This window comes from Centruroides vittatus, unplaced genomic scaffold (genome assembly GCF_030686945.1).
Source record: "Centruroides vittatus isolate TY-2023 unplaced genomic scaffold, ASM3068694v2 contig_926, whole genome shotgun sequence".
Lineage (NCBI taxonomy): Eukaryota > Metazoa > Arthropoda > Arachnida > Scorpiones > Buthidae > Centruroides > Centruroides vittatus.
Window position 1 is genome coordinate 3,894,887 of NW_027122612.1, and position 13,188 is coordinate 3,908,074.

Genomic DNA, 13,188 nt, shown 5'->3' on the forward strand with positions numbered 1-13,188 from the left:
TATTTAAATATTCATAATCATGACAAAAAATAAGTAAGAACAAAAATCCCACTTGTTGACAGATGGACTTAGTCATCATCTATTTGAACTTTATTTGGAAAATTTTTTATATATGTGGTGACTAAACAAATGAGAAAGATAAGATAAAAATATGGACTCAGAGAGGACAAATTAACATGATCAAGATTGAAGTGGCCATCTATCTGTTGCCAATGCCAATCTGTAATCTGACTGAATCTGATTGAACAGCAGAATGAAATAACGAGCAAACAGAATATTCACCATTTCTAGTTGATTTCATATTTTTGCAAATTTCTCATACTGTACTGTACTGTACAAAGTTGCAGAACACTGCAGTATCATAAATTGTGTTCGAGACAGGTTCCAAAATTGCTCAATGATAAATAAAAAAACAAATCATATGGATGCAGCACAGAAATTACTGAAATGATTAGATGCAGTATCTTGTTGAGCAAATTTCTGAGTCAAGAATCAACAATAAATGTTATGACAAGCCATTCAAAACAACCAAGGTGTAGTGAACTCTGGCATTGTATCACTTTGTGATAATACACACAATGTACTGATTAATCAAGTGACAATTTTCAAAACACTAGCGTAAATAAATGATCATTCCATTAAAAAAACATAATTACTTTTTTAATTTAAAATTATTAAATTAACATTTAAAAAAGAAAAATTAATGATGTTCAAAGAAAGAGTAACTTTATTAATAAGAATAATTCAATAATTTTAGGTTGCAGTGAAGAAACACGAACATGTCATTTTCTGGGTGCTAGCCTGTTCCTCTTTGGCTCATAAAGGTTCCCATAAATACTGAAAAGCCATTCACTGGCTACCAAGGCAGGTGAGGTAGAAAAGTATTTCTGGAAGAATTTAATTCAGAAAACAAGCCAAAAATTAAAAATAAGCATTTTTAATTTAAGAATTCCATGTAGCAGATGAACATAGTTGTTACATGCCTGTTCCCTCAGTTTTAAGTCAATTACACAGTTCTCCTTAGCATGTTACATATCACTCAAGCAGGTCTGCTAGAATAGTGCTTCTCAGACTTTGTGTCTTTATAGATCAGTTTTTTGTTCCAATTCCCCGAAGATCAGTATTTTTTGTGAAATTGGATGAAAATTATAAAATGTAGGAAACAGAATTCAAATACTTTTTTAATTTTAATTTTTAGGCTGAATTAGTAAAAAAAAAACACACAACAAACTTTGATACTAATCATTTTGAAAAAATAGGTTTGTAGTTTTTCAAGTACTTATTCACGTACATTTTCAAGTACTGAGTGTTTAGTCAACCCCTGGTATTAACTGTTTAAATCAGGAGTTTTCAATCTTTTTCATGTATCAACAACCCTTTTAAGAAAACTAAAATGAACATTTATCTACAGATGAAGTTTTATTTTTCACACATGAACAGTTTCAAAGATTCTTTATTCTCCATCTTCAGATCAGTGGTTTCTTTGAAAGACATACTATTCAAACATTTTTGAATCACGGGACTTATTATTACATTAGTTTAATTATTATTTTTAATCTTATTAATATCCTACATCCAAAAGTAATATCTAAAAGCTATATTTCTTTGAATTATATTTAGGCTAGACCAGTGGTTCCCAACTTGTATACTGTAGAACTTCTGATAAAATTCTGCAATAAAATTAGTATTTTGAGCTTTAATTAATAGTTTAAAATACAGTAAGACCCCGCTTAACATGGGGAATGTGTTCCTAGATATCAGAGTGCTAAGCGAAACAGCATTAAATGAGATCATTTTAACACAGAGTAAATAGGGATAGGTAAACACGCAACCAAAAATAAACAGATTTTACTTTCATTTTAAGTAATTTTTATATTAATTTGCATAATAATATATATTAAATAACACATAAACATATGCACAGAGAAATATAAAGTTCATTTTTTGTGATGAAGGTCCCGACTCTCTTGAAATTCTTGTTCTTTTACCAGAAAGTTGTGTAATTTTATTTGTTGCCTTTTTTCTTTCCTTAAACGAATGTTGGTAGCAAAAGATTGCATCCAAAACGCCTCATCTTGCTTTTGCACTCCTTTCAAAATCTGGATTATTTGCTATAATTTGATTTAAGAATTTCAGTTATTGTTACTAAACTTTTACTAAGGAAATCTATAGAGAAATTCTTTAGGTTCTTCGTTTCAGAATCTCTATTCTCCAGTTGCACATGAATTCTTTGTTCTGCCAGTTCTTGAAGGTTGTCGTTGGTAAGGCTCTCACCAGAAACCTGCAGTAACTCCCCAATATCCTGCTTGTCTACATCTCCTGTATTGATTAAGTTGACAATTTGGTCAATCTAATGATACAGCGATAGGCTCTTCTCATTGAGAATTCTTGGATACCTAAATCCATAACTTCTTCCACACTCTGTTCATGCATTTATCAGTTAATTCTTGCCAAACAAAGTTGATATTTCCTATTTATCCATAGTGTTATATATTTTTTTTTTTTTAAATTGCACAAAACAAACATAGATTTAAGGAAAGTACAGTACTAAGACGAATTACCATCTTTCACTGATTGGTTCATTTTTGTAAATAATCGTATTATGTACGAATCGATGAAATGCTGCCATAATTTGAATCTGCTGAAATTTTGAGCATTTTTTAAGGCTTCAAGCAGACCGTGTTATATCTAATCAGCATTAAGCGAGGCAGCGTTAAGCAGAGTCTTACTGTATATATGAAAAATTTATTTAAATAAGGTTTCAAAAATTAATAATATTCCATAAGAAAAGGGAGCATGCCACATACTCTACATGACTCATATTTGTGAAAAATAAAATGAATCATGTATTTGATTCTCAGTATTCAAAAACTAAAGTACAGAGTATTCATTCCTGTCAAAGAAACTGTTTCTCCAGAGGCAGCAATCTTCAAATACTTGAGTGTTTCTTTAACCATTTGCAAAAAATCAAATTCATTAGATTCTCTGATTATCTGTGTTCCCACTACATCCACTTCTTTCATTCTTCTTCCCTTTCTCCCTGCTCCTCTCCCCTAGCACCCTGTCTCCTTCCCTCCTCCTTTCACTGTGGCTATATCTATGAGGACGGCTGCATCATCTTTCCTTCCTATTCCTATTCTCACTACATCTACAGACAAAATCATCTGTGAAAATTAATCCTTTACATTAATTACCAGTTTGAATTAATATTATTTCCTTTTCCATTATTAATCTGTTTTCTTTTTTTTAAGTTAAATAAATTATTTTTGATTTGTTGTTTATTTACAATTAGTAAAATTGTCAGGTTTCAGAACTTGTTACCAAGGTGAAAAGAGTTCCACAATTAAAATAAATTGGGAACCACTGGGCTAGACTATAATCATTGAAATTAAGTAATCTGGACTAAAGTTAAGCTTCCATCTTACATGAATATTAATAATTATGTCGATTTCAGAATTAAATTTAATTTATTTTAATATTCTGGAAGAAAATATCAACCAGAATAGGAATCAAATTCACAATTGTTGCTTACCATGCAGAGGCATTATGTTATCCAGTTAACTGCATTTTCAAATCTATTAATTGTTTATTTACTGTTTACTGAGAATTTACAATGGCAATGCCAAAAAAGGCAATAATTTCCACCTACAAATTAACAATAAAATAACAAAATCCAATTAAAAGGAGATAACATAAAAAAAATACATGCAGTGGATAAAAAAAAGCATAAAATAAACAACACAATAATACAAGCAAATAAAAGCTTATATACTGCAGAAGTACATGAATATAATGTAAATGAAACAATAAATATGATAAAATTTTAAAAAGCAAATAAAATTAAATAATTAGTCATATATGGTTCTTTCACAAATTGTTTTAAAACTAGTTATGCCTACATAAAGGTGACTCTTGATCTCAGCAATAGATATAGATGGTAATTTTTTTGGACCTATATAACCATACCAATTAATCAATCTGCTAATGGAGTGTGCCCTTGTCCCAGAGTTCGCTAAGACACTCAACCAACTTAAGAATTACCCAAGCATGATATGTCCAGTAAATATTTGAATTGATTTTATTGCTTCATAGATATTATGCATACAAACAATTAAAAAACACTGTTATTTAATTTATTCCTGCCATTTCCATACACTTTCCAAGTTGAACAAGAGCCTCCATAGTTTTCTGTTATGTGTAACCTTGCATTATATTTCAATAAGATGATACCTTTGTTTAACAATTTTGATATTTTCTGATGTACAGTTCTGCAAATGTCCATAGAAATTTTACTGATGCCAGTACAGAGTGCAACTTCACATAAAGAAACTTGGTAAAATCATATTTGAAACATTAAATCTGTAGTAAGGATACTTAAAAGGTGGTTATCTTTAATAGAATCATGCCAGTATGGAGACAACTGCACTATTAAAATACAGATGTGCAGGTTAGAGTAATGTCTACAAATACTGATAAAAGTCAGTAATGAATTTCCATGCTTCTAGTATCTTCTTTTATGAGAAATATTATCACAGTTTGCTATTTCTTAGTGGATGTTAACTATTCTCATTCCATCTTTAATAACAAGATAGGAAATTAAATCAGGAAATCCATAATTCATATATTACATGGTAGTCATATGAACTGTATGGGACATACAGTTAAATTCAATTCTGCTACTTTTCTTTAAAATAAAATTAGTTTCTATATTAACTGGAGAATACACACACACACACACACACATATATATATATATTATATATATATATATATAAAACTTTTAGATAATTATTTATTTATTTATACATACAACAAAAAATTTAGCTTTTAAATATTTTTAGTTATTAAGATTTGAGATTAATGATTGTTTTATTCAGATAATTTGCCACTTTTTTCCAAAAAGCTGTGACAAAAAGTCAATATGTGCAGTTTATTTGAAATAAATTTGATGAGGGTGCTTCCAGTTACTTAGCATTTTTCTTACTTTCTTATTGATAAATTTCACTTGGCAACTGCATGACTTTGCTTAATGTAATGATTGTCTATAGTCACTAGTTACAAGAAATATTAAATGTTTGCATGTGACTAATTTTGTAAAAGTGAGGATAAGTAAATTAAATACACAACTGATATTGACAGTAAATATTCTATATATCTAACTTATACTATTTCTTTAGTTTAAGCTATTGGTCTCTAGTCTATTAGCAGTCTTCACCTTCAATTCAAATTAAACAGTGTAAAGAAGTCTTACTTTCATTTAATTAGTAAGTTAATTCATTACAAAATACATTACTACAAATTGCAGATAAATTATCTTTATTAAATATAAAAATAATTCATTTTCCCCACTCAATATTTTTATCTTTTAATACCAAATGGGCTTGAAAAATGAATGCCACCATATTAAATGATACAAAACAGTAAAAACAAAATTTTCTGTTTTGTTACAACTATAAATTAGTAAAATTCGTTAAATATATATGTTCATATCCTTTTTTTAAAGCAGTTATCTTAAAAAATGTGGTGTTTGGATTAATCAAGCACAGATTTTTTTAAGTAAAAATGGTGTATATATATTATCTATACATTTTGAATGATTAAATTCAAATAATAAGATTTAAAATTTTAATCTTTGTATAAAAATTATTGTAACATATTTAAAGTACTTTCAAACAGAATAAAAACACTCAATAAAGAAATCTGCATAAGAGTTAGTAAAGCTGTTCTTCTAAGAAATATTAAGACTAGAATTTTAGAAATATAAACTATTTATTAATTTAAGCAAAAAACTAATTTTTTAGATAATTTAGAATGTTAGTCCAAACAATTTAACTAAATAAAAAAACAAAGTTTTATTTATTTCTGATAATTAGGTAAGTTACAAATATTTCTGTCCATAAAAATTGTGTTAATCAAAAACACGTAGACCAATTAATCTTTTTGTGATTTTTTGCTTCATGTGACTGACAAATCTTAAGAAGACTATGACACTACTTACCTCTTATGTTTATTATTAAAAAAAATAAATTCACAGAACATGATGACAAAAATTTTGGTTATCATTTAGAAAACTTAATTTTCTAAATATTGATAAATTCTCAATATTACTTCATATATTATTTAAATTTAAAAAAATATTTTACATAAGAAATAATAATAATAATGCATAATTAATTAATTTCAATTTACATCAGATAAAAGAGAATAATAAATACCTCATTAAAATTGTCAGAATAAAATTTTATTAATATTTTTCATCTTCTTTTGTAAAATTCCAGCAATTTATAATATAAAAATGAATTGTAGACTTTATTTTCTCTTGATTTACATTAAGTAATGTACATCTCCTACATGAAAAAGTTTATAGGAAATTAGAATATAATGTACATATATAAAAAATTTTTATGAATATTCTACATTTTATTAAATTCTGATCTTTATGAATTTAAAACTGTAAAGTAGTATATCACATATTACATAATTTAAAATAATTGTAAAATTTATTTTCATAACTTTTTTATATTTAATATAGTATTCTTAACATTCCATTTATCACAGTTCATCTATAAAAAATTAAATAAATCAGATGATTTGAATTTATACCATTTCACAAACAAGAAATGAAAAACAAACTGTTTATAAACAAGAATGTTTCAAAATCATTAAGATTATTAATGCTTAAATACATACACTAGAGCAGGGGTGGCCAACTTTTGTGCACATAAGATCTACTTTTTATCAGAAAAATGTGTCGCGATCGACTTGTTGTCATAGGCATAGTCTAAGTGGGGAGGGGAAAGTGTGAAATACATACTATGTTTATACACTGTTTCAGTACGAAGTGCACTCACTGCTTATGAGTCGAGTCATAACTGCATGCATACAGTTGCGTTCGGTTACAAATATAATACATTAAGTCAAGACATCGCTAGCGATCTACCAAAATTGGCTTGGCGATCGACTTGTTGGCCACCCCTGCACTAGAGGATAAGCCTGGCGTTGTGCTTGGGCAAAAAGTAACAATAGCGAAAATTAAGATTATTACATTATAGCCAATGTTACCCACAGAATGCAAGAATTAGGTCCCCCTGTTTCCAGACTAATTAGAAAAATTTTAGATAGATCTAAAAATATGTTCAATTTCTGGCAAAAATGCAAAAAACCACATCTGCACCTGTAAATGTAAATCTTGCACGTCGCTTTCTCTTAACACTTCCATTGTTAATACTTCCTCTGCAGGGGGAAGTGTTAACAACCTCTCCCCGGCGGGAGCAATTTCAAAAAATCCCTTCTTAAGGTACATTCTCATGATGTACCCTAACTGTGTACCAAATTTCAACTTTCAACTCCTAACCGTTTGGGCTCTGCACTTATTATTATTATCATCATCAACCCATCTCGATTATATATATACAGATTATATACATGTACAAAATACACAATATGTAAGTTGTAATTAGAAAACTAATATAATTTTAAAAAATCAAGCGATGTATATTTCAATGTTTGTTAATTGTATTTTATGGCCAAAAATATTTTCAGATAAAAAATATATTCTTTCACAATATTTTTTAAATTTCTGAAAATTAAATCTAATGAATGACAGAATTATATAATCCAAATATTTGTTTAGTGCAAAAGTAAGTAAATAAATAAATAAGTTTAAGAAATTTATATTCTTTCTATTTTTATTATATATATATATATGTTACAGTCAAAACCCGTTTTTAGTTAGAACGCATTTTAACTAGTTGAAACTAGTTTATACTGGACGTCTTTGTTAAAACCTGTTTTGTCTAGTTAAAACTAGTTTTAACTCAAAGTCATTTTTGACTAGCAATAAATTCTAGTTTTAACTAGACAAAACGGGTTTTGTCTAGTTAATTTACTGCTGTGCATGTTTTGATTTTAGATAAAACTAATTTTAGCAACATAAATATGTTTGGGAGAAATAAATAGTTATGTATAGTGATTTAGGGAAAGATGCCTAACATTTTGCTTATGAAGGAAATTATACCTATAATTTGGAGGCCTCTAACAAAAACATCATATTCTTGAGCATGTTTTTCAAATAAAACTTTGGAGTATATGAAAAATAATTGTATATTGTGTTTGCAATGATGACTTTTTTACTGTCTGGCATTTTAGGCATCTCACCCCAAGTATCCGGGTGAGATGCCAAATGACATTAGGGTAAGATAACAAATATAATTGCTAGTACTTATGAAACCGTGCCGGTACTTATTCTGCAACTTGAACACCAACTATATAGTGTATTCACTCGGACACATGGCAAATTTCATCACTAATTTTTATTCAGTTGATCAACTAAATAAAAATTAGTGATGAAATTTACCATGTGTCCGAGTGAATACACTATATAGTTGGTGTTCAAGTTGCAAAATATAATTGCATAAAATTAATTTTCAAATATCTTAACCAAATTTAATTTATTGCATATGTGGTACAAAGTACTTCATAGTAAGTATAACAGCACAGTATAAGTATTGTTAAGTTTCTGCCCATTCTAACATGCTCTACAGCTAGCTGAAAGCTTTTTTCAGTCCAAAAATCTTTTTGAGAAGTCCCTATATAATTTCTATGCATATCCTGCAATAAAACGAGAAAACAAAAATTTATTAAAAATAGGCATATTGGAATTCAATTAACAAAAAACAGGCATGTTACCCTAAGAAAAATGTGGCATCTTTCCCATTTGTCAGGGTAAGGTGCCTAGTGAAGTCACGTGTTCTAGCATGTCCGATCGAGATCGGCGGTAGCTCACAATGGAAACTTTAGAACCTTAACTCACACATTAATTGTTTTTAGCATTTTTTAATTAATAAATTTTATTTTAACTTTTAGTTTTAAAATGATTCTAGAAACATTTCACTACAAAAACTTCGTTCTTATCTTGCTTTTATTCTTCTCAGATGTGGAAAATGAGGTAACAGTAGCCAACTACAGGTTTCCGCACTCAATATCGGCCCAATGATTCATCGTACAAACACATGACAATATCTGACGTCACCGTTTGAAAATATCAAAAAGTAGGCATCTTCCCCTGCTTACCATCTTACCCTGAATCACTCTATATGTTACAGTCAAAACCAATTTTTAGTTAGGATGCATTTTAACTAGTTGAAACTAGTTTATACTGGATGTCTTTGTTAAAACCCATTTTGTCTAGTTAAAACTAGAATTTACTGCTAGTCAAAAATGAATTTGAGTTAAACCTAGTTTTAACAAAGACATCCAGTGTAAACTAGTTTCAACTAGTTAAAATAAATTCTAACTAAAAACAGGTTTTGACTGTAACATATATATAAAATAAAAAAAATATATATATATATATATATATATTTATGTAAATGAAAGATATAGATTTTCCACCTTAAATTCTTATTCCAGCTATAAATGAACAGAACGAATAGCACTTTCTTATCATTGTGTTTATAATGTATACTTTCTAAGAAAAAACTTGCTCTAGTAGTAAAAGTTTTTATCATTGATGCCATTTTCTACTGTAAATGTAACAATATTTTTTATATTAGCAATTACATTTAAATTTAAAAAAAAACATGGGTTGCAAGAATTTATCCAAAACTCTCATTCAAATATAGTAAACTTAATCATTGTAATATAGAATGAATACTCACACATTTATTTCAGTAATAAAATAAAATGCTTTTATTAAAGGAATTTTTAAAAAACTGTTAAACAAATGAATATACATATAACATTTTGATTTTTTTTAAATTAATACATTTGAGATTGCTTTGACTTTTTTCATTTGTTTGATTTATAGAAGCCAGAAGTCTATTGCTGTACAAGAACTGCTATCAGAAAACATTTCAAATACTTGTAATCTAAGTGCTAAATACTCTTTCATGCAGATTAGGTATACTGTTGTAGCAAAAATGCTAATTTTAAATATAACTGAATGCCTCAAAACTGATGACAGAAATGAAAATTTTTGTCATCATTCACAACCAAGGATCTTCAACTGTATTACAATTTTTTCTCTCCAAGAATGTCCTCTTTTGAATGGAAAAAAAAATTCTAAGGCTTTTCTTAAGAGCTCTATGTTTCAAGTTTCAAGAATCCAAAAACATCCAAAAGTCAAAATAAAAAATGAAAATCATATAGTAGTTTAAAAAAAGGAGTTTATTAAAAAATAAATAATTAAATAAAAAAGTAGGTTATAGCAGCAATTCTAAAACTGGTCTTCAGATCTCCAGGAGTCATAAAATACATTTAAAAAATTTTTTTTTAGTATCAGCTGAAGACACCTAAAAAAGATGTTTTTGAAAATTAAAATTCTAAGTTTATTTCTGTCAAATAAAATTTTTTAACCTTGCATTAAATAAAAACATCCAGCAATAAATTGCTTAACTTTTCCAGCAACATTTGGTGGAGCCATCTGTTATAATATTTTATCAAAAACACTTATATTTTTAACTATTATAAAATGGCAAAAAGCTTAATCTTGAGGGTAAGGATGGGTTTTATAAAACACTGTAAATGCTTATAACAAGTAAAATCATCATTAAGTCTGACCATACTGGAGATACACACAACCTCCTTTATCTCCTAACCCCTTGACCTTTAATCACCAAAATTTAATAGCATCAATCATCAATTTAAAATTTCTTGCATTTAATTTATACTGTTAAATATAATGCCAAATGTCTTCTCTTTATTTGTATTTATATTCACTACTAGGTGTATTAAGAGACACAAGGCTTTTTTACATCTTTATTTCTGGTTCTTCCATATCCCATAAGCCTTGTCTCTCTTAATACACCTAGTAGTGAATATAAATACAAATAAAGAGAAGACACGGTCTCGGAATACATATTTATAGCAGAATTGAATAATGCCAAATGCCAATTGTGTACTAATGAAAAATAATTAAAAAGTTATATTTAATAATAAATTTTTGTTATTTAATCTGACTTAAGCACTATTAAACACAAATTCTTGGATACCATTTATATTATATGATGTAAATTAATGCAGTTTTTATTAAATAATTTCATTTAAATTCAACTGCAGTGAGTACCAAAAAACAGAATTAGTATCTTTCCTACATTGCTATTTAAATTAGATTTCCATGCACATGTCATTGATGATTTGTGTTATGAAGTCTAATGATGCAAGGTAATCTTGGTGCCACTAACTTCTGAATGAAAATAGTTCTGTTGTTGATTGGTCAGGCCATCAACTTTCTTTAACATAGGAAGTATAGAAAGTTAGCCATCTGTGTCTCTAATCTGTGGCAGATTCTTGCTGAGTAGCTTGTTCAGCAACTGGTGCAATTATGAGTTCAAAATTCTGTTTGTGAACCGATTTGTTCAAAATGTGAGTCGTTCAAAAACAGAAGTTTGACTGTATGTTTCTGTTCATTTATATTTATGTAATATGTAATGAAAGCACAAGCATGAGGTCTTCATTAACAGTTTCTAGAGATAATTCAAAATAAAATTTATTTTATTTTGAATTATCTCTACAAATTTTGATCATCATATTAGATTCTAAAGAGTTACCACAATATATTGCCCACTACATATTTTAGTAATGCACTTTGAAATGCACTGAAATTTGAATGACTGGATATATAATTTTGAATAGAATATGTTCTGTTTTCATTGTGCATTCAGAGTGTATGTACAGATATACATTGAAGTAGCTGTTTCAAACATTATATTTCTAACAATGCTACAGTTTTTCAAAAATTAAAGATATGCAGATATTGTATTATATAAGGTTTTTCAATAGAAATTCTGCAATAACTGTTTACAGAATAGAATATTTCAATTGCCAAAAATTAGATCACTATATCATTAAAAAAATACACATCAATCTTATCAACAAAAACATTTGTAACAATATAATATTTTGAAAACACAGCAAAGTTTAAATATAAATGTCTTTCCTTAAATATCCTTAAGAGCTTACCAGAGAATTATAAACACTTATTAACTTCAGTTAACTGGTTACAACATAAATGTTTAATCAGTAGATATCATTTTCACATCTGCAAAATAGGTTCATAATATTCCAGGAGTGGATCAAAAAATAAAAATGTATTAAAACAAAGAAATATAATTATATTTAGCTAATATTTTTCAAAATAATCTCCTGAATTTCAATATACTTTCTTCAATGATTTCTTCAATTCAAAAAACATTTAGAAAAATTAGATTCTTTCAGAGTTCATAATTTTTTTCAATTCATCTTGTGTAAATTATATTGACTCAAACCAGTTTCTTTTTAAAGACATAGCTACTATTCTTTTGCAACTACCTTCTTACCCAAAGTAGCTCTTAATGTGTTTTTCTTTTAAAGTTGAACAAAACTTTAAAATGAAAATGGTTTGAGTTAATATAACTCATACAAGATAAACTAATTGAATATATTACAAAGAATTGCTTTTAGCACTTGGTATAATTAAATTAATTAAATATCTACTAATGTGGAGTAGATAATAATAAGGACTTATCACACTGGTGATAATAAGCACAAACACTCAGGTATCAATGTAATATGTTTAATAAAACAAAAGCGGTGTACATTAAAAATTGAATACATTACAGAAATGCATTTTGGTTATTCATGTTAATTACTCATACTTATGTAATATATTTTTAATGTACACCCCTTTTGTTTTATTAAATGTATTACATTGATACCCAAGTGTTTGTGCTTATTATCATTGGTGCGATAAGTCCTTACTATCATCTACCTCGCATTAGTAATTTATAATTAATTGAATATACTTTTGTAATCCCTGAAAAAAAGATAATTTTTCTAAATGTTTTCTGAATTGGAGAAATCACCAAAGAAATATTAAAGTTTGAGATCATTTTGAAGAATATTATGCAAGTTTCTATATATCATAACACATTTTAATTTTCTGACCCATTCCTGGAAATTTTCGACCACATCTTTTATATAAAGATGTCCACATTCATGATTAATGATATCAGAAATTTACAAATGAATTCTTAAAAATTATAGTTATGAGATTATAACTTTCAGCCCAATGTAATGTAAATATTTGACTATATCATTAGATGTTCATCACAGAAGAAATCTTTGACATATGCATATTATAGATTTTTTGTAATAAAAACTCCCAATTTTATTGATAGATGAACTTCTTGCATTATACTGAAATAGAAG

General features: G+C 27.7%; 1 protein-coding gene across 1 annotated transcript in view; it reads right to left on the reverse strand.

Annotated features, from left to right (window-relative positions):
- The window catches only part of Nipped-B (Nipped-B cohesin loading factor), a 90,686-nt gene that overhangs the window by 49,634 nt on the left and 27,864 nt on the right, over positions 1-13,188 (reverse strand). The window contains 1 exon segment of the mRNA XM_067281760.1: positions 6,216-6,347. The gene's annotated coding sequence lies outside the window, so the exon portion shown is untranslated.